Source organism: Symphalangus syndactylus, chromosome 22, assembly GCF_028878055.3.
Source record: "Symphalangus syndactylus isolate Jambi chromosome 22, NHGRI_mSymSyn1-v2.1_pri, whole genome shotgun sequence".
Lineage (NCBI taxonomy): Eukaryota > Metazoa > Chordata > Mammalia > Primates > Hylobatidae > Symphalangus > Symphalangus syndactylus.
Window position 1 is genome coordinate 41,099,610 of NC_072444.2, and position 23,075 is coordinate 41,122,684.

General features: G+C 44.1%; 1 protein-coding gene across 2 annotated transcripts in view; it reads right to left on the reverse strand.

Annotated features, from left to right (window-relative positions):
- Positions 1-21,348, reverse strand: part of WDR33 (WD repeat domain 33) — a 103,656-nt gene extending 82,308 nt beyond the window's left edge. The window contains exon 1 of one of the 2 annotated variants that reach the window (XM_055261460.2): positions 21,127-21,348. The gene's annotated coding sequence lies outside the window, so the exon portion shown is untranslated. The remainder of the gene's footprint in view (positions 1-21,126) is intronic. The other variant, XM_055261461.2, reaches the window with a different exon arrangement.
- Positions 21,349-23,075: the final 1,727 nt, after the last annotated feature.

Sequence of the window (23,075 nt, forward strand, 5' to 3'; positions counted from 1 at the left end):
CGAGGGCTCTCTTTCTGGCTTGACGGAAAGAGAAACAGCAAACTCTCTGGTGTTTCTGCTATTAAAGGTACTATTCCCATCATGAGGGCCCCAACTTCATGACCTCAGCTAAACCTAGTGATGTCCCAGAGGCCCCATCTCCAGATGTCATCACACTGGGGGTTACTACTTCAGCATATAAATATAAGGGAATACAACTCAATCCAAAGCATCCTATATTAGAAATCATATGCTCAAGAGGTGACATTTAATAAAATTATATTGACCATTTCATCAATGGCATTCTTAAGTGAAATTGTCTTTTTTCTTTTCAACTACCAGCATGAGGTAAAAGTAACACACCCACTACATTTTGGTAGCACTGCCTTGAATGATGCTAAGGAGCTAGCAGTTTTATCCATTACTGCTTTTATAACATAATTGCACGCATCAACAGTAAAAAGGCCTTAAAATGTCTCAGTATCTTTTTTTTTTTTTTTTTTGAGACGGAGTCTCATGCTGTCACCCAGGCTAGAGTGCAGTGGTGTGATCTCAGCTCACTGCAACCTCTGCCTCCCAAGTTCAAGCGATTCTCCTGCCTCAGCCTCCTGAGTAGCTGGGATTATAGGCGTGCACCACCACGCACGGCTAATTTTTGTATTTTTAGTAGAGACAGGGTTTCATCACATTGGTCAGGCTGGTCTCGAACTCCTGACCTCAGGTGATCCACCCGCCTCAGCCTCCCAAAGTGCTAGGATTACAAGCATAAGCCACCGCACCCAGCCGTCTTAGTATCTTAGTAGTGGTATGAAAACAGTTCTGACCTCACTTTGAGAACTCACCACTGCCTTACAGAATTAAGTTCAACTAACAAAGGAAAAAAAATTTCCAAACTGAGATGTTTATTCGCAATTTAAGCTATTCTTGGCAGGGCAGGTGGCTCACGCCTATAATCCCAGCACTTTGGGAGGCTGAGGTGGGCAGATCACTTGAGGTCAGAAGTTCGAGACCAGCTTGGCCAACATGGTGAAACCCCGTCTCTACTAAAAATACAAAAATTAGATGGGCATGGTAGTGTGCAGTGTGCGCCTATAATCCCAGCTACTCGGGAGGCTGAGGCAGGAGAATCGCTTGAACCTGGGAGGTGGAATCAGAGGCTGCAGTGAGCCAAGATTGTGCCACTGCACTCCAGACTGGGCAAAAAAGAGTGAGACCCCGTCTCAAAAAGAAAAAAAAAAAGGTATTATTACAAATATATCATGAGAGATAGTAAAACTTGATCCATTCATAAACTTTCCAAATTTGATTATTAGGTAAATTAGCAAATTAGGTAAATGATCAAGCTATACTTTTCACTTGATAACTCCATTATCTTAGGAGAAAATATAAAGTTCCATGGGGTCTAAAAAGGAAAAAAATTAAAACTACCTTGATTAGAGTACCTGGGTTGTGATGAAACAAACAAAGCAGGCCAGTGGTATACTATAAACACACTCATAGAGAGATACATCAGAAACAGGCCAGGCGCAGTGGTTCACGCCTGTAATCCCAGCACTTTGGGAGGCCGAGGCGGGCGGATCACGAGGTCAGGAGATCGAGACCAACCTGGCTAACACAGTGAAACCCCGTCTCTACTAAAAACACAAAAAATTAGCCGGACGTGGTGGTGGGCGCCTGTAGTCCCAGCTACTTGGGAGGCTGAGGCAGGAGAATGGCGTAAACCTGGGAGGTGGAGCTTGCAGTGAGCTGAGATCGCACCGCTGCACTCCAGCCTGGGCGACAGAGCAAGATACCGTCTCAAAAAAAAAAAAAAAAAAAAAGGAACATTACCACTGATTGCCTCTGGGGAAAAAAAATTAGATGAGTCAGCATAAATGTGAGGAGAAATTTCAGGTGTACCTTTTGAATTTTATACATGTATGTGTATCCACTATCCCCCAAGATAAATTAAAATTTATTTCACAGGTAATATCTAATGATTTGGTACATCAAAAACTCAATTTAGGGCCTGGCACGGTGGCTTATGCCTGTAATCCCAGCACTTTGGGAGGCCGAGGCGGGTGGATCATCTGAGGTCAGAAGTTCGAGACCAGCCTGGCCAACATGGTGAAACCCCGTCTCCACTAAAAATATAAAAATTAGCCGGGCATGATGGCGGGTGCCTGCAATCCCACCTACTCGGGAGGCTGAGGCAGGAGAATCACTTCAACCCAGGAGGAGGTTGCAGTGAGCTGAGATCATACCACGGCACTCCAGCCTAGGCAACAGAGCAAGACTCTGTCTCAAGGAAAAAAAACAAAAAGCTCAATTTAGTCCAGGCAAGGTGGGTCAAGCCTGTAATCCCAGCACTTTGGGAGGCCCAAGGCAGGAGGATCACTTGAGGCCAGGAGTTCAAGACCACCCTGAGCAACATACTGAGACCCCATCTCTACAAAAATAAAACAAATTAGCCGGGCATGGTGGCAGGCACTTGTGGTCCTAGCTATTTGGAAGGCTGAGGAAGTAGAATCACCTGAATCCAGGTGTTTGAGGCTGCAGTGAGTTATGATCATGCCATTATATTCCAGCCTGGGTGACAGAGCAAGACCCTGTCTCAAAAAAATGAAAACAAACAAAAAGACTCAATGTAAAGCAGTATGAAATTTCACCATCTTACTCAACTTGGGAAATAGAAGCCAGAATTCCGTTTTAAGAAACTATATTTTTCAGGCAGGCACAGTGGCTCATGCCTGTAATCCCTGAACTTTGGGAGGCCAACGCAGGAGGAAAGATTGAGCTCAGAAGTTCGAGACCAGCCTGGGCAACATGGTGAAACCCAGTCTCTACCAAAATACAAAAAATTAGCCAGGAGTGGTGGCGCACCCCTGTGGCCCCAGCTACTCGGGTGGCTGAGGCAGGAGAATCATTTGAGCCCAGGAGGTCAAGGCTGCAGTGGTCGAGGCTGCAGTGAGCCAAGATCGTGCCACTGCACTCCAGCCTGGATGACAGAGTGAGATCTTGTCAAGAAAGACAGACAGACAGACAGAGACAAGAAAGAAAGCAAGCAAGCCAGAAAGAAAGCCGGCCAGGCACGGTGGCTCATGCCTGTAATCCCAGCACTTTGGGAGGCGGAGGCAGGTGGATCACCTGAGGTCAGGAGTTCTAGACCAGCCTGGCCAACATGGTAAAACCCCGTCTCTACTAAAAATACAAAAATTAGCTGGGCGTGGTGGCAGGCGCCTGTAATCCCAGCTACTCGGGGGGGCTGAGGCAGGAGAATCGCTTGAACTCGGGGGGCAGAGGTTGCAGTGAGCCAAGATTGCACCATCGCACTCCAGCCTGGGGGACAAGAGCGAGACTTCGTCAAAGGAAAGGAAAGGATAGGAAAAGAAAAGAGACAAAGACAAGACGAAAGAGGCCAGGCACAGTAGCTCATGCCTGTAATCCCAGCACTTTGGGAGGCCAAGGAGGGCATATCACTTAAGATCAGGAGTCCAAGACCAACCTGACCAATATGGTGAAACCCTGTTTCTACTAAAAATACAAAAATTTGCCAGGTGTAGTGGCGGGCACCTGTAGTTCCAGCTACTCAGGAGGCTAAGGCAGGAGAGTCTCTTGAACCCAGGAGGCAGAGGTTGCAGTGAGCCAAGATCATGCCACTGCACTCTGGCCTGGGCGACAGAGCGAGATTCCATCTCAAAAAAAAAAAAAGAAAAATACTTTCAAGCTGGGTGTGATGGTGCACACCTGTAATCCTAGCTACCGGGAGGCTGAGGCGGGAGGATCACTTGAGCCCAGTAGTTCAAGTCCTGAGCAACATGATAAGACCCTGGTGTCAAAACATAAAAATAAAATACTTTCTATTCTTAAGCTGCATGCTACTAATCTGTAGGTTGATGGTGAACATGGAATCAGTACTAGGGAAGTAAGTTATGAAGCAATAACTTTTTTTTTTTTTTTTTTGAGAGGGAGTCTCACTCTGTTGCCCAGGCTGGAGTGCAATGGTGCGATCTTGGCTCACTGCAACCTCTGCCTCTCGGGTTCAAGCGATTCTCCTGCCTCAACCTCCTGAGTAGCTGGGACTATAGGCGTGTGCCACCACGCCCGGCTAATTTTTGTATTTTTAGTAGAGACAGGGTTTCCCTATGTTGGCCAGGATGGTCTAGGACTCCTGACCTTGTGATCTGCCTACCTCGGCCTCCCAAAGTGCTGGGATTACAGGTGTAAGCCATCGTGCCCTGCCTGAAACAATAACTTTTAATGCTGAAGGCCCTAATACCCTGATGGGTCCCAATCTCTAGAACACAGCTACACCTGTCAGGCAGGCAGAATTACATTTCTTTAGTCCATAACAGTGGACAAATTAGTTAGATTTGTAGAATTATATACTCCAGTTTAAAGAAAATACAGAGGAAAAAAGTTACCAAACCATAGGATACACAAACATACAAGAAATTCTAAAAGATAACAGCCTAATAAGCAACATGGCAAAACCTCCTCTCTATAAAAAAAAAAAAAAAAAGTTAGCCAGGCGTGGTGGCATGCGCCTGTGGTCACAGCTACTCAGGAGGCTGAGATGGAGAGGATCGCTTGTGCACAGGAGGTCCAGGCTGCAGTGAGCTGAGATGGAGCCACGGCACTCTAGCCTGGGCAACACAGCAAGGCTTTGTCTCCAAAAAAAAAGCTGTCTTGAAACCTCCAGAAGTTAATGCAAGAAGGAGAAATAGGGAGGGCAGAGCTATTCTAGATGAGACTAAAAGATAAAAGCAACCTTGATGGAATGTTGGTTCTTTAAAAAAAAAAAAAAAAGTTGCCTAAGATATTTTGGGGCAATTAGGTAAACTTGGTATACAGAATAGATTTACCTAGGTAAATTACGTAAATAGAACAAGTGATTACGTTAAATGTTTTTTTTTTTTTTTTTTTTTTTTGAGACAGTCTTGCTCTGTCACCTAGACTGGAGTGCAGTGGCACCATCATAGCTCACTGCAACCTTGACCTCCTGGGCTCAAGTGATCCTCCCACCTCAGCCTCCTGAGTAGCTGGGACTATACAGCATGTGCCACCACATCTGGCTAATTTTTGTATATTTTTTTAGAGACAGGGTTTCAACATGTTGCCCAGGCTGGTCTCAATCTCCTGGCCTCAAGGGATCTGCCCGACTCAGCCTCCCAAAGTGCTGGGATTATGGGTATAAACCACCATACCTGGCTGTTAATTTTCTCGTATGTGAGAGATGGCACTATTGTGGTTAAGGAAAATCTCTATTGCAGCGAGCACAGTGGCTCACGCCTGTAATCCTAGCACTTTGGGATACCAAGGTAGATCCCATCGCTTGAGCTCAGGAGTTCAAGTTCAAGCCCAGCCTGAGCAACAAAATGAGACCCTGTCTCTACAAAAAAATCATTTCTTGGGCTCTTTCCCAGCATACATACACATACTTCTCTCATTTCCTCTTTCCTGTTTCAATTTTAGTTTTCTTCATTACATGCTTTTTTATTCCATTTTATTAACCAGTTTTATTCCCACCTTTTATGTACACTATCTTCACGTCCTTTGTATACTGCCTTCAGGGAAAACAATCTACATTAATGTCTTTGTATTTTTGTCTCCTAAATGACTAGGTTCAGGGAAAAAGTTTCAGTACACATTTTGGTTGTTTGAATTTTGAATTAAAAAGCATACTTATATCCTTGGAGTTAACAACAAAAAATAATTTAACTGGAAAAACTGTTTGTTTCCCCAAGATCAAACTATAATCAATCCTCATTAGTCCCAGATTCTGCATTTGCGAATTTACCTACTTGCTAAAATTGACCTGTAGCCCCAAAATCAATACTCACAGTGCACCGCCAGTCATTCCACCACACAAAGCACATGAAATGTCCATGAATGATCACCATGGCAGGGAAAATTTTCATCTGCTCAGAGCACAAGTTACCACTTCAGGTCAAAAAAGGCAACACTCTACCTTCTTACATCAGCTCTCATACTGTAAACAAATGTCTTTTTCCCCTCTACCTAGTGTTGCATTTTTCACATTTGTACTTTTTGTTGGCGATTTCACTATTTCAACTGGTCCCCCAGGTAGTGCTAAAGTGCTGTCTAGTATTCCCAAGTGCAAGAAGGCTGATGTGCAGTGAGCCGTGATCACATCACTGTATTCCAGCCCCCAATAATATTGACTGCAATTTGAGTGCCTGATACATATGAGGGAGGCACTGAGCTACCCACTTGGTATATACAATTACATTATATACACATGTATATGAACACACATTTAAAATCTGCCAAGAAAAGTTCTGTCAATTCCCATGATTATCTGGCAGATTTAAAGGCTAAAAACTGTTACTAGAATTAAAGCAGAATAAGGCCCTACTTGGTAAATCAATTTTGAACAAAGTTAGATATGACAACTCTTGCAAATCACAAAATAATTAATGTAACCAGTTGATTCCTGATGGATGATTTTCCTATTTTAGCCCTTTTAGCTACACAATATAACTGATAAATGTTAGCTCTCTCTCAAAGACATTAAACTAAGCCAGGCGCGGTGGCTCGTGTCTGTAATCCCAGCACTTTGGGAGGCTGAGGTAGGCAGATCATGAGGTCAGAAGTTCAATACTAGCCTGGCCAACATGGTGAAACCCTGTCTCTACTAAAAATACAAAAATTAGCTGGGTGTGGTGGCACACACCTGTAATCCCAGCTACTCAGGAGGCTGAGGCAGGAGAATCACTTGAACCTGGGAGGTGGAGGTTGCAGTCAGCCAAGATCACACCACTGCACTCCACCCTGGGCAACAGAACAGGACTACGTCACACACAAAAAAAGACATTAAGCCAAAAAACCCTTCCAAGCTATATTATGAAATGTTTTAGTGGCTTTTTTTGTAAAAGTGGGAACACTAAACTGGTATTCAGGTGACCTGAATTCTGCCACTATGTAACTATGAACAAATTTAATCTCTCCAGTGTTGTTTGCTTATCTTCAAATGAAAGGGTCTAGATTTGATGATCTCTAGAGGCAAAATAATTTCATAATTTTAAGATTACAGGCCAACAGGCCAGGCACGGTGGCTCAAGCCTGTAATCCCAACACTTCGGGAGGCTGAGGCAGGTGGATCACCCGAGCTCAGAAGTTCGAGACCAATCTGGGCAACATGGCAAAACCCTGTCTCTACCAAAAAACACAAAAACTTAGCCGGGCATGGTGGTACACAACTGTGGGTTCCAGCTACTCAGGGGACTGAAACAGGAGGATTGCTTGAGCCCAGGAAGTCGAGATTCCAGTAAGCCAAGATGACACCACTGCACTTCAACCTGGGTGACAGAGTGAGACACCATCTCAAAAGATTACATAGAAAGCAGGTAAGAAATTTCCAAAATTCCTTTCTTAAACCTGGCTTAACAAATGAATTTAAGCCGGGCGCAGTGGCTCATGCCTGTAATCCCAGCACTTTGGGAGGCAGAGGCGGGTGGATCACCTGAGATCAGGAGTTCGAGACCAGCCTGGCCAACATGGTGAAACTCCATCTCTACTAAAAATGCAAAATTTAGCCGGGCATGGTGGCACGTGCCTGTAATCCCAGCTACTAGGGTGGCTGAGGCAGGAGGATCACTTGAACCGGGGAAACAGAGGTTGCAGTGAGCCAAGATCGTGCCACTGCACTCCAGCCTAGGCAACAGGGCGAGACACCGTCACAAAAAAAAAAAAAAAAAAAAAAAAAAGAATTTAAAAGCATTTAACAAAATAGGAAAACACAATCATTCCCAAAGGAACAATCCTAAAAAGCTGGCTGGCCCTGAATATTTCAAATCTGTCAATAGCAAGATAAAATAAGCTTAAGCTTTTATGAGCCTCTTGATTTCAGAACTGTGGTTCTCAGGTTCTAGTTCTACTATCTACACAGACCTAAAAGCCTAACCAGTTAACTAGTTCCTCAGTATATTTGGAATTTATGATGCCTTTTAATTACCTTATGACACATACCATCTTAACAGTTTGATATTTCCCTCCAAACAAGTCAGTTTGGATTTCAGAAAAACCAGTGTTATTAGAGATACGATGAACTGAAAGTTAAACAAATATCTAAAAAAGTCGTGAAAAAAAAATTCACCAGTGAAACCTGTCCTTCGTTAATTTTTACTTGAACCTCCCTTTACTAAGTAAAATTTAACGGTTATTGAAAACTGCTTTTCTTAGAGCCAAAACTAAAGCTTATAGCTTTCTTTTTTCTTTTAAGCCAGTCAAATTTAGCAGGTGGGGGTTGTATATCAACTTTAGTGACACTAATGTTAATAAGTTCTGATAACCCACTACCATCGGACCAGCCAAAAGCTTATAGCTTTCTAGCCACAAGGTCAAACTCACTATAGCTGCTTTCTAATAAAAAAGTCAAACTCATATTCACATTTATACCAATGGAGGAGAATCTACATTCTCCAATGAGAAAAATAAATTGCTTAACCAATTGCCAACTGCATTAAATACAGAGAATACATTCAGGACCTTGGGTTAGGCGAAGCTGCCTTAGATGTGATACCAAAGCACAATAAACAAAAGAAAAAGTAGGTAAATTGGACATAATCAAAATTGGAAACTTCTTTGCTTCAATGACACCACAAAAAAATCAAAACATTGTCTTCCTACACATGACTTGGGAAAAAAAGTTAAAAAAAGGAAAACAAATCCATAAAAAGGGGGGAAATTTCTGCAAATCATGTATCTGATGAGACTTGCATCCAGAATATACAAAGAACTCTTAAAACTCAATAATAACAAGAAATAACCCAATTTCTTAAATGGGCAAAGAATGTGAATAGTTATTTCTCCAAAGAAGATATACAAGCTGGATACGGTGGCTCACGCCTGTAATCCCAGCACTTTGGGAGGCCAAGGCAGGTGGATCACTTGGTGTCAGGAGTTTAAGACCAGCCTGGCCAACATGGCGAAACCCCGTATCTACTAAAAATACAAAAATTAGCCGGGCATGGTGGCAGGCACCTGTAACCCCAGCTACTCAGGAGGCTGAGGCAGGAGAATCGCTTGAACCCGGGAGGCAGAGGTTGCAGTGAGATCGCACCACTGCACTCCAGCCTGGGCAACAGAGTGAGACTCTATCTCAAAAAAAAAAAAAAAAAGGAAGATATACAAATGACAATAAGCACAGGAAAAGATTCCAGCATCGATTAAAAAATGCAAAACAAAACCACGATGAGCACCAGGAACAGTGGTTCCAGCTACTCGAACCACCTCCTGCTGGAGGTCAGGCAGGAGGATTGCTTGAGCCCAAGAGTTCGAGGCTGCAGTGCACTGTGATCACACCTGCACTCCTGCCTGGGCAACAGAGTGAGACCCCATCTCTAAAATATGTAAATAAACGAATACCACAATGAGATAACACTTAACATCCACTGGGATGGCTATGGTCAAAAAGAGGGAAAATAAGAAGTGTTAGTGAGAATGTGGAGAAACAGTAACCCTCATGACAAGTCTATCTGGATTACAAAAGAATAGTGGTTGTTAGGCATAAGATAAACTGAAAGTTAGGTGGGAAAATAGTCAAGAATTTCCTCAAATGTTAAATGTCAAAATACCATGTGACCCAGCAATTCTACTCCTAGGTAAATTCCCAAGAGAACTGAAAGCATTATGTCCACACAAATATTTGTACACGAATGTTTACAGAAGCGTTATTCATAATCAAAAAGTGAAAACAATCCTAATGCCCATCAACTGAGATGGGAATCATAAAAATTACAGCTTCTGATCCGAAATCACCGTCAACACTTAACAATAATCTTTTTCCTTAAAAACAAGAAGCAAGCCTGGGCGCAGTGGCTCACGCCTGTAATCCCAGCACTTTGGGAGGCTGAGGCAGGCCGATCACGAGGTCAGGAGATGGAGACCATCCTGGCTAACATGGTGAAACCCCGTCTCTACTAAAAAAAATTCAGAAAAATTAGCTGGGCGTGGTGGAGGGCACCTGTAGTCCCAAATATACTCGGGAGGCTGAGGCAGGAGAATGGTATGAACCCGGGAGGCGGAGCTTGCAGTGAGCAGAGATCGCACCACTGCACTCCAGCCTGGGCAACAGAGTGAGACTCCGTCTCAAAAAAAAAAAAAAAAACCAACAAGCAAAAAAATTCAAATGTTATGAAGGAATTGCAGAGGGAAAAAAATAATAATAAAACCATAGACCTTACAAAGCCTATTTCTGTAAACTGTACTTGGCCCTGAGTTTTAATTTAAATCTATTCCTGTATATGAAACTGAAACTTTGTTAAAGCTATCTAAGACAGAAATCTCCTTCCTTTTACAAAAAATAATTGTGTACACAGTATTTCCACAATAAACTGGTTAAAGCTCTTTACTGAAACTTTTAATAGTCTAACTTCTGAAACTCAATGATAGCTGTAGTGATGGAATATTACTATTATTGGGTTGTAAAACTTTAGGATGGGCATGGTGGCTCATGCCTATTGTAATCTCAGCACTTCGGGAGGCCGAAGTGGGAAGATTGAGCCCAGGAGTTTGAGACCAGCCAGGACAGACAACATAGTGAGACCCTGTCTCTAGGAAAAAAAAAAAAAAGAGAGAGAAGAAAAACAAAATTAGCCAGGCATGGTGACACACACCTGTTGTCCCAGCTGCTCGGGAGGCTAAGGCAGGAGGTTTGCTTGAGCCCGTGAGGTTGAGGCACAGTGAGCTATGATTATACCACTGTACTCCAGCAGGGGTAACAGAAGGAGACCTTTTCTCAGAGGAAAAACACACACACACACAGAAAATAATAACTGTTGGTGAGAATATGAAGAAATTGGAACCATTGTGTACTGACTGTAAAATGGTACAATGAGGCTGGGCACGATGGCTCACACCTGTAATCCTAGCACTTTGGGAGGCCATGGTGGGAGGATCACTTTGAGGCGAAGACCAGCCTGAGCAACACAGTGAGACCCTGTCGCTAAAAACAAACAAACAAAACAACAACAACAACAAAAATAGTACAATCACTATGAAAAACAGTATAGAGGTTCTTCAAAAATGTTAAAAACAGAATTACATTATGAGCCAGGTGCAGTGGTTCATGCCTATCTCAGCACTTTGTGGGGCAGAGGCATGTGGATCACTTGAGGTCAGGAGTTCAAGACCAGCCTAGCCAAGACGGTGAAATCCCATCTCTACTAAAAATACAAAAAATTAACCGGGCGTTGGCCGGGCGCGGTGGCTCAAGCCTGTAATCCCAGCACTTTGGGAGGCCGAGGTGGGCGGATCACAAGGTCAGGAGATCGAGACCATCCTGGCTAACACGGTGAAACCCCATCTCTACTAAAAATACAAAAAAAAATTAGCCGGGCGTGTTGGCAGGCGCCTGTAGTCCCAGCTACTTGGGAGGCTGAGGCAGGAGAATGGCGTGAACCCGGGAGGTGGAGCTTGCAGTGAGCCGAGATCGCGCCACTGCACTCCAGCCAGGGGGACAGAGAAAGACTCCGTCTCAAAAAAATAAAAATAAAAAAAAATAAAAAAAAAAAAATTAACCGGGCGTGGTGATGCACACCTGTAGTGCCGGCTACTCGGGAGGCTGAGGCAGGATAATTGCTTGAACCCAGGAGGTGGACGCTGCAGTGAGCCGAGATCGTGCCACTGCACTCCTGCCTGGGCGACACAGTGAAACTCCATCTCAAAAAAATGGTTAAGGCCAGGCACAGTGGCTCCTGCCTATAATCCCAGCACTTTGGGAGGCTGAGGCAGGCAGATCACTTGAGGTCAGGAATTCCAGACCACCCTGACCAACATGGTGAAACCCCATCTCTACTAAAAATACAAAAATTAGCCAGGTGTGGTGGCATGCACCTGTAGTCCCAGCTACTCAGGAGGCTGAGGCAGGAGAATCACTTGAACCCAGGAGTGAGCTGAGATCATGCCACTGCACTCCAGCCTCGAGGAGAGAGCAAGACTCCAACTCAAAAAAAAAAAAAAAATTAAGACTAAAATTTTGCTATGCATTTATCACAATTTATAAAAAAAAAAAAAAAAATCAAGTGTCACAAGCATATACAGCATGCCAACTTTCTTCTAAGAATGTGAAAATAAGAATACACACAGTAAAAACTGGAGTGAACTCCAGAGCTCAGAGACAGAAGCAAGACTTAACTATTTTTTCTTCAGCCTCCGTCTCCCGGGTGCAAGCAATTCTCCTGCCTCATCCTTCAAAGTAGCTGAGATTACAGGCATGTGCCACCATGCCTGGCTAGTTTTTGTATTTTTAGTAGAGATGGGTTTTCACCATGTTGGCCAGGCTGGTCTCGAACTCCTGACCCCAGGTGATCTGCCCCCCCCCCCCCCCCCTTCGGCTTCCCAAAGTGCTGGGATTACAGACATGAGCCACCATGCCCAGCCAGTACTTTTTCAACATAGTATTTAATTTTATTCCTTCTGGGTCACAGGTACTTAAAAAATTTTTTTCAGTAAATTTTAAACCATGTAAATAACGTATTAAAAAAACTAAATTATGGCTGGGTGCAGTGGCTCATGCCTTGTAATCCTAGTATTTTGGGAGCCTGAGGAGGGAGGATCCGATGACCCCAGGAGTTCGAGCCTAGACTGGGCAACATGGCAAAACCCAGACTATATCAAAAAATACAAAAAATTAGCCAGGCATGGTGATGCGCACTTGTAGTTCCAGCTACTTGGGAGGCTGAGGTGGGAGGATCACCTAAACCCGGGAGGTTGAGGCTACAGGGAGCCAAAACTGCACCACTCCACTCCAGCCTAGGTAACAGATTGAGATCTTGTCTCAAAAACAAACAAACAAAACAACTAAATTAAGAGGGAGAAAAAGCAAACCCTAATAATGAATACAAACAAAAACTGTTAAATTTGATAATCAAACAAATTCAACAAACAAGCAGAAAAATGTTATTTCAAGTAACTTTTGAACAAAGTTCATCTTTAATGCAGTATACGCTAAGAAAAAAGAGGATTGGAAAAAAAACTGCACTTGGTAGGGTTATTGTTAGTAAAATACTGGCATTATAAATCTGAATCTGTTTTCTGTGTAGGAAATGCCACTAATGTTAACTTCGATTAGGAATTTAAAATACCAACGTAGGCCAGGCACAGTGGCTCACGTCTGTAATCCCAACACTTTGAGAGGCCAAAGCGAGTGGATCACTTCAGGCCAGGAGTTCGAGACCAGCCTGGCCAACATGGTAAAACCCCATCTCTACTAAAAATATGAAAGTTAGTCAGACGCCTGTAATCCTAGCTGCTCGGGAGGCTGAGGCACAAGAATCGCTTCAACCCAGGAGGCAGAGGTTGCAGTGAGCCGAGACTGCACAACTGTACTCAAGCCTGGGTGACAGAGGGAGACTGTCTCAAAAAATAAATAAAATAAAATAAAATACCAGTGTAAGCTGATGATTTTTAAAATCATGTTTTCTAGCTCTGTCCACTGAAAAGGGCCTACAAGCAAATGCATATACCACCAAGCATCCAAATCCTGGTTTATAAATAATATTTTCTACCAAAAGAAGTGGGGCTCCTTGGAGAAATGGGAAGATACAAAAGGAAACGAAAAGACAAGAAGGACTTGGGTTATTGTTTTGCCAAAAAAGCAAAGGAGCCCTCAAATTAACTGGGGTTAGCCCCAGGTGCTTGGGAGACTGAGGAAGAGAATCACTTGAGGCCAGGAGTTCCAGGCTGCAGGCAGCTATGATCTTGCCACTGCACTCCAGCCTGGGCAACCAAGTGAGACCCTGTAAAAAAAAAAAAAAAAAAAGACCAAAAGCAACAAGGGCCAAAAACCTGCTCCTGCTTAAAGACTAAAGAGATATGAAATATCTAGATTGGGGCCGGGTGCGGTGGCTCACGCCTGTAATCCCAGCACTTTGGGAGGCCGAGGAGGGCGGATCACAAGGTCAGGAGATCGAGACCATCCTGGCTAACACGGTGAAACCCCGTCTCTACTAAAAATACAAAAAATTAGCCAGGCATGGTGGCGGGCGCCTGTAGTCCCAGCTACTCGGGAGGCTGAGGCAGGAGAATGGCGTGAACCCTGGAGGTGGAGCTTGTAGTGAGCCAAGATCGCGCCACTGCACTCTAGCCTGGACGACAGAGCGAGACTCTGTCTCAAAAAAAAAAGAAAAGAAATATCTAGATTGGATACTGGATTAGAGAAAGAAAAATTCTGTGAGATGTTACTGAGACAACTAGAGAAACTGGAGTATGAATTTTTGATACTATATAAATGTTCAATGTCCAAAATTAGTTAACACTGCGGGTACTTAACAAACTTGTTCTTGGGCGGGGAAGTGCGTATCTGTGAATAATACTAAGTGGCTCAGAAAATAATACATGAGGGGCTGGGAGGCAGGGAGGGAGGAATAAAGCAAATGTGACAAAATATTAAAAATGGGTGAATCAGAATAAAAAGTACATAGGAGTTCTTTGAACTATTCTTTCAACTCTTCTGTTAGTTCATATTTATTTCAAAATTTAAACATTTAAACACGAAAGGGGAAAGCAAAAGCTCTTTATTACAGAAAAGTTAATGAATGTAAACAAATAACAAAATTAGAAAACCCCCAATAAATGACTCAGCTAATAATCATTAAGTGAAAAATATTTTGAGAAGTGAGGTACTCACATGATGCTAAAGTTATCGCCCCATAGATCAAGTATAATTGCAAAGGGAAAAATATATCTCTTTGATGAAGAAATCCAATGGACACATTAACCAAGTAAATTTGGCATTGTAAATAACGCAAGCTAACATCTGGCAGTCCCTACCAGCTTATTGAGGGCTCATAGCTAGACGTATATCCTCACAATAGAAATCACATATCATCACCCGTGAAGTTTTTCTTTTTTTTTTGAGACAGGGTTCTCTTGTCGTCTAGGCTGGAGTACAGCAGCAGGATGTTGGCTCACTGCAACCTCCACCTCTCTGGCTCAAGCCATCCTCCTGTCTCAACCTCCCAAGTAGCTGGGACTACAGGCGCAGGTCACCAAACCCGGCGTTATTTTTTTCTTTTTTTTAAAGTAGAGACGGTTTTGCCAAATTGTCCGGGCTGGTCTTGAACTCCTGGGATCTAGCAATCCATCTGCCTCAGCCTCTCAAAGTGCCGGGATTACAGGCGTGAGCCACTGCACCTGGCCTCTATGAAGTATTTTTGCCAAAAATATTTGACCCAAATTTAGTCAAACCTCTCTAGATATAACTTCCAGTTTACAGGAAATAAAAGGAATAGAGAAACAATGGGAATTGAGAAACAAAATACATGACATTTTAAGCATACAACAAGAAATTCCAAAATATGGAACATTCTTTAAAAAGATGAAGCTAGCTGTTTGTGGTGACAGAGTCAGGAAGGGACAGCAGGTGCCAGGTCCGGCCTCAAAGGTGGCAAGAAGAACCCCTTGAAACTGCCCAAAAAGCAAGCCAAGAAGATGAATAAGGCTTTCAAGCAGAAACAAGAAAAGGAACAAAAGAAACACAAGGAGCTAAAAGCGAAAGCCTCCAGGAAGGGGCTCCGGCCACAGGTGGAATTTAAAAATCTGGCCGAAAGTAAGCTGTGCCCTGTGCCTGAAGCGATGGTGACCCTTGATTTCATTTGTATTTAAACATCTGTATTCCCTGCCATGATATCTTTTGCCACCTATAGCTGGAATGAAGTGTCGTCTTGAAGCTGGAGTCTATTGCACATTTAAGAATAAACTTATTTTTTTTTTAAAAAAAAAAGGCAGGTATGGTGGCTCATCCCTGTAATCCTAGCACTTTGGGAGGCCAAGGTGGGCAGATTGCTTGAGCTGGGAGGTTGAGGCTACAGTGAGCTGTGATTGTGCCACTGCACTCCAACCTGATGACAGAATAAGACCCTGTCTCAAAATAAACAAAATTTTAAAATTTTAAATAAAAAATATTAATAAAATAAATTAAAATGCATACAGTGTCTCATCATCTCTTTAGTTGTTTTTCTTTTTTCTTTTTTTTTTTTTTTTGAGACAGTCTCACTCTGTTGCCCAGGCTGCAGTGCAGTGGCGCAGTTTCAGCTCACTACAACCTCCACCTCCTGGGTTCAAGCGATTTTCATACCTCAGTCTCCCGAGTAGCTGGGACTACAGGCATGCGCAACCACACCCGGCTAATTTTTGTATTTTTAGTAGAGACAAGGTTACACAATGTTGGCCAGGCTGGTCTCAAACTCCTGACCTCAGGTGATCTGCCCGCCTCAGCCTCCCAAGTGCTGGGATTATAGGCGTGAACCACTGCGCCCAGCCTCTCTTTAGTTGTTTTCACTCTTGTTGCCCAGGCTGAAGTGCAATGCGCAATCTCAGCTCACTGCAACCTCCACCTCCAAGGTTGAAGCGATTCTCTTGCCTCTCAGCCTTCCAAGTAGCTGGGATTACAGGCATGTGCCCCCACGCCGGGCTAATTTTTTTTGTATTTAGTAGGGATGGGGTTTCACCATGTTGGCCAGGCTGGTCTTGAACTCCTGACCTCAGGTGATCCACCTGCCTCGGCCTCCCAAAGTGCTGGGATTACAGACGTGAGCCACTGCGCCTGGCTTGAAATTTCTTAAAGTTGCAAAAAAGTTACCAGAATATTCCATATACCAAAAAAGGAAAATTGCTCCTCCACCTACTAAGTTGAGCAGCAAACAGAGTAGAGAGCAGGTGCCTATAACAACAAACTGCCTAAAGCACAGTTTTGCATGTATCATCCCACTCAAGGATCTGCTCAAAATGATAAGGCATAGAGGCAGGTACTAATGGGACACAAAGTAACAGAAGGCAGTCACACAGACACTAGCCTAACTAAACAAGTTATGGATAAATGAGAGTCACTGAAGACCTCATTAATTGGATTTAGCTGGATTTTGAGGACTGAACAGAATAGGAATAGTGTGAAAGGAAGGAGAATACAATCCAGGCCTTTAAAGAGTTAATAAGCAACAGCCAAAGATCAGAAATAAACCAAGTCTGTGTTGAAATACGGATCCCAGTAGAGTCATGAGGGGAATTTTTGTAGAAAATTCATTCTTCAATTTGTATAATGCCTAGGTTTTAGGAATACAAAAATATAAGGTACTACAGCACGTCTTCAACGTGCTCACAAAGAGCTGGCAGCAGTGGCTCATGACTCCCAAGACTTTGAAAGGCTGAAGCGGGAGGATGGCTTGAGTCTAGGAATTAGAGGCTACAGTGAGCTGTGATCATGCCACTGTATTCCAGCCTGAGTGACAAAGTGAGACCCTGTCTCAGAAAATAAACAAACAAACAAACTAAAAACCAAAGTACTCACAAAGTAGTGGAGAAGGTATAGTCAAAATGCATTAAAGATATATACAAAATGCTTTAATAGCAGAGAAAGGAGTAATTAATTTATCAGAGGAATGAGATTGTCAGTAAATTTCAACAAAGATATTTGAGTTAATGTTTAAAACTGAAAATGATCCCACCAATTAAATTCATCACAGAAAAAAAAAATGTTAACATTTAAGGAATGCCTACTATATATGAGGCACCTTTTTACCTTTAGGTTTTATAGTTAACATTCTTATATACAAATAAACTGAAGCTTAGAGAGTTTAATTAACTGACCCAATTTAAAAAAGGTAGTTAATGGTGAGCCTGGCATTCAAACCTAGGTCCGTTTGCTGCTGAAACCCATACATGCCCTTTCCAATACTACCTAGCTCTGGGAATTTATAAGCACGCAAATCATGAGTACAAGGTACAACACAACTTTAGAAAGTCAGTCACTACCAGAAAATTAGTAAAATGTTTAAGGGCCAGACAGGATGAGAGTAGCACCGCTCAGATTTTCCAATACACTGAAGAGCTTCAATCTCTAGGACTAATGTAAATGGTTTGAAATGGGGAGATAAATGTTACCAAAGAAAAATCATTTTCAGCAGAGCGCGGTGGCTCATGCCTGTAATCCCAGCACTTTGGGAGGCCCAGGCAGGTGGATCACTTGGGGTCAGGAGTTTGAGACCAGCTAGCCAACATGGTGAAACCCTGTCTCTACTAAAAAATACAAAAATTGGCCAGGTGCAGTGGCTCACGCCTGTAATCCCAGCACTTTGGGAGGCTGAGGAGGGCGGATCACGAGGTCAAGAGATCGAGACCATCCGGGCCAACATGGTGAAACCCCGTCTCTACTAAAAATACAAAAAATTAGCTGGGCATGGTGGTCCGCGCCTGTAGTCCCAGCTATTCGGGAGGCTAGGGCAGGAGAATCGCTGGAACCCGGGAGACAGAGGTTGCAGTGAGCTGAGATCGCGCCACTGCACTCCAGCCTAGCGACAGAGCAAGACTCCGTCTCAAAAAAAAAAAAAAAAAAAAAATTATCCGGGCATAGTTGCGCATGCCGGTAGTCCCAGCTACTAGGGAGGCTGAGACAGGAGAATCCCCTGAAGCAGGTTGCTGTGAGCCAAGATCGCACCACAGTATCCAGTCTGGACGAAGGAGCGACTCAGTCTCAAAAAAAAAAAAAGAAGATCATTTTCACACAGAAAAGCTTTGAATCTAAATCACTGCTAGAGACAAAATATTTTTAAGTATTAAAATTGTGGTCAGTTGGTCGGGCGTGATGGCTCACTCCTGTAGTCCCAACATTTTGGTAGGCAGAGGTGGGCAGATCACTGGAGCCCAAAAGTTCGGGCTCGAGACCAGTCCCCACAAAAAAATACCATATTAGCCGGGCATGTTGTCCGTGCCTGGTAGTCCCAGCCGCTAGGAGACTGAGGCAGGAGAATTGCTTGAGCTCCAGAAGTCAGGATGTCAGTGAGCCGAGATCGCGTCATAGCTCTCCAACAAGAGTGATGGAGCTAGACCTTCCTCAAAAGCAAAACAAACAAAAAAACCTAGGGGCAGGCAGCTAGCTTGTCACACATTGTAGCAACGGAGAAACTTTCATCATCCCAACAAAACAGTTAACATCTCTTACCAACAAGTTTCAACAGAAATAAAATTTTTGGAATAATGTTTTGTAGAAACCTGTAGAAATCTGAAATCCATGCTTAACAACTTACCAGTTTATGACAATTAAACATAATTTGATAATTTACAGGCTCCAACTAAATACTTTACCTAAAAACACTTGTAAAATTCCAAACTTTTTGCTAAACAAGCTCTAAAGAATTACAGAAACAGCGCCAGGCGCGGTGGCTCACGCTTGTAATCCCAGCACTTTGGGAGGCCGAGGCGGGCGGATCACGAGGTCAGGAGATCGAGACCACGGTGAAACCCCGTCTCTACTAAAAATACAAAAAATTAGCCAGGCGTGGTGGCGGGCGCCTGTAGTCCCAGCTACTCGGAGAGGCTGAGGCAGGAGAATGGCGTGAACTCGGGAGGCGGAGCTTGCAGTGAGCCGAGATTGCGCCACTGCACTCCAGCCTGGGCGACAGAGCAAGACTCCGTCTCAAAAAAAAAAAAAGAATTACAGAATATTATTTGATTATGGCTGAAGTTTGAACTGCTTCATATTTCAGAATAGGATAGTAAGGTTACAGTAAAGCTTTATGATTACGACGTGAAAAATTTTCACTTAGAAATGTGTTTTTGTAATTCTTTTTTTTTTTTTTTTTTTTTTTGAGACAAGAGTTTCACTCTGTGGCCCAGGTTGGAGTGCAGTGGCGCGATCTTTGGCTCACTGCAAGCTCCGCCTCCCGGGTTCACGCCGTTCTCCTGCCTCAGCCTCCCGACTAGCTGGGACTATAGGCGCCTGCCACCGCATCTGGCTAATTTTTTGTATTTTTAGTAGAGACGGGGTTCCGTTCCGCCATGTTGGTCAGGCTGGTCTCGAACTCCTGACCTCGGGTGATCTGCCCACCTTGGCCTCCCAAAGTGCTGGGATTACAGGCGTGAGCCACCGCGCTAGGCCATAAGCCAACTTTCTACTAAAATTCTTCCCAGGAGCACAGGAAAGACAAGTTAAAATTTCTCCGCAAGCTTCAAGAAGATAGTCTAAATATGGAACTTCAAGTCTCAGCAAAAACTCAAATCTATACAATATTTTATCTTCTTCTGGTCAAGGAGACAAAAAATGCAAAAGTATCTTACAGTAATAAAAAATGGGTCAAATGCAATTACGGCGAAGAAAAGAAAAATGCCACAAGAGGTACAACTAGCATGACTGTCACTAAAAGGTTTGAATTAAGTAGGTTTCCCACTGCACCACGTTCACAGGCTATATATGTACACACATATATATACACATATATATGTATATATAGCATGCATTAGCTCTCCAGAGTGTACTTAAAAAGTAAACTCTATGCTCCCCAGAGTTGTTCCTTTCAGTGCAGGCTTTTTGTTCATATTCTAATGTCTTCCAAAGTTCCTGAACAGTCAACTTAAGATCATGTGTGTAGAAACTACTTCAAAACATTCTCGACAGGCTTTCTACGAGTAGCCCGTATTTTTCTGATTTGATTTAAATAGATCCAATTACGGAATTCCCTACCGACCTGCCGCCACCGCCGCCTCCTCACTCCGGAAGGGGCCACTAATCCCAAGGGTTACAACCAAGTACAAACATTCATTGTCATTTCTTTTAAGAAGGCATGCTGAGATCCTCACTACTTAGTTGCAAGAAGACAACTTAAAATTAGAAACAGGGATCTAGCACAAACCAAATAGAAATACAACTATTCCAAAAAAGCAGGGCTTTGCCTGTCAAGCTGTAGCCTCATCCTTGTTATAAGCACCGATTTCAAGCCACGATAACATCACGGCTAAGTCTTCAGCTGTTTGGCAGATTTCACCTTAACTTCCCATGACCCTTTCAACCAACCACTTCAACTCGGCCCACCTCCTTCCACTCCCGCCCCAAACCTCAGTTAAAATGCATTTCCCTCCAAACTTCACGTCTTAACTGTGGCCTGACTTACGTCTTCCCGTCGCCACCGCTCCCAGTCAGGGCCTTAGTTCTACCATGGCCTCTTTTCCCGGTTGGCCTCCAGCCTCCAGCCCCCTCCCATAAGGCTCGAACCTGCCTCGACGAGCCGCCCCGAGGTCGATCCTCCCAGTTCCTCCAACCTGTGCCCAGGCGCCCATCCAGGCCCTCAAAGCACGCAACGGCCGAGCCCGAAAATGGCGGAGAGTGCCGCTGCCTGCTGCAGGCGAGCAGTCCCGTGTCGCCGCCGCACTCACCGTCTGGCTTTGAGCAGAGCTCCTAACGGCCAGCAAAGCGTTCGTCTTCAGAGCCAGGAATGTCTCTCCTGTTTGGTCTCCCTACTCCGATTCTCTCAATCCCGCTCCTCCAAAGGAGCAGCCGCCATCTTACCCTATGAGCCACCGAACGCACGCTCTGGGGTCATCACGCACCGGCGGACGGCGCTACGTCACGCGCGCCTGGACCGCGGGCCTCCGTGAGGCTCGATCTGCGCATGTGCGTAGGTGAGGGGCCGGGCCGCGAGACGCTGCGGAGCGCTTCCTTTGTTGCGGAGCGAGTAGGACGCGCTGCCTCCTGGATGAAGGAAGCGACTGCGTTTCGCAGTGCTGACTTTTTTTACAGTGTGAGCTAACTTGGATGCTCTGAAAAACACCCCGTTTTCCAGTATGTGAATGAGTATATTTGTACGGGGCCTGTACGGCAGAGATAGCGGTTCGTTGGACCGAGTCCACCGAGAGTGGATCTGTGGGAAGCCACCGTGGCACCTTGCTGAGTCTGTTCACCCGTGCAGCTGGTGGCAGCCCTGGCAGATCCCGGCACACAGTCAGGCTCCACGCCTTACCCGAGCCAGTTGTGCCTCTAGATTACTCCTCGCTTAAAGTCGAGCGACCAAGATAGAAAAACAGCGCTACGGTGCAACCACTTCGGAAAACCGCTGCAGTTTCTGCTAAAGCTAAGTGTACGCTTACCTTGTGACCCAGAAATTTCACTTCAAAAGGAATGAGTGCATACGTCCACCAAAGGCATGTGCAAGAATGTCCATAGCACGTATATTCGTAGCAATAAAAAACTGGTAACCCAAATGTCCGTCAGCAGTTGAGTGGCTAAATTGTGGTATATCATACAGTGGATTTCTATAGAGAAATAGGAAGTTATGGATAAAAGCAACAGCCTGAACGAATAGCAGCTACTGTTAACTTAGGCACAAAGAAGAGGACGCCGTATGATTCCATTTTGATGAGGATCAAAATATAACTGCACAGCAAGCTGTTCTCCAATATGAATCAAGAATCGTACCAGCCTGGGGAACATGGCGAGACCCCATCTTTACGCGTCGGGCTGCGTTCCTGTGACCGCGTTCCTGTGATCTTTTCTGTGATGGGTACTTGGGAGACTGAGGTGGGAGGATCACTTGAGCCCAGGAGTTGGAGGGTGCGGTGAGCCAAGATCGCGCCAGTGCACTTCAGTCTTGGCAACACAGTAAGACCCTGTCTCAAAGAAGTCTTACTTTTGACTCCATAATCCCCTTCCAAAAATCTATTCTAAGGATAGCCTCAGAAATGTGAATAAGATTTGTGTACTAATCTTTGAGGTATTAATGATAGCAAAAAAAAAAAAACTAGCAGGCAATGATTAAATAATGGCACATCCATACATAGACTATCATGCAGACATTACACAGTATCTAAAGTTTTTATGATAACATCAGAAATGTTTATAAACTTCTATATTTTTTCTTTTTTTAGAGACAAGGTCTCTCTGTCACCCAGGGTGATCATAACTCACTGCAGCCTCAACCTCCCAGGCTCAAGTGATCCTCTCACCTCAGCCTCCCTAGTAGCTCAGACTAATGGCCTGTACCAGGACACCCATACCCAGCTAATTTTAGTAGAGACTGTCAGGCCTCTGAGCCCAAGCTAAGCCATCATATCCCCAGTGACTTGCACGTATACATCTAGATGGCCTGAAGCAACTGAAGATCTACAAAAGTGAAAACAGTGTTAACTGATGACATTCCACCATTGTAATTTGTTTCTGCCCCTTGAGAATGTACTTGGTGAGATCCACCCCCTGCCTGCAAAACATTGCTCCAAACTCCACTGCCTATCCCAAAACCTATAAGAACTAATGATAATCCCACCACCCTTTGCTGACTCTCTTTTCGGACTCAGCCCACCTGCACCCAGGTGAAATAAATAGCCTTGTT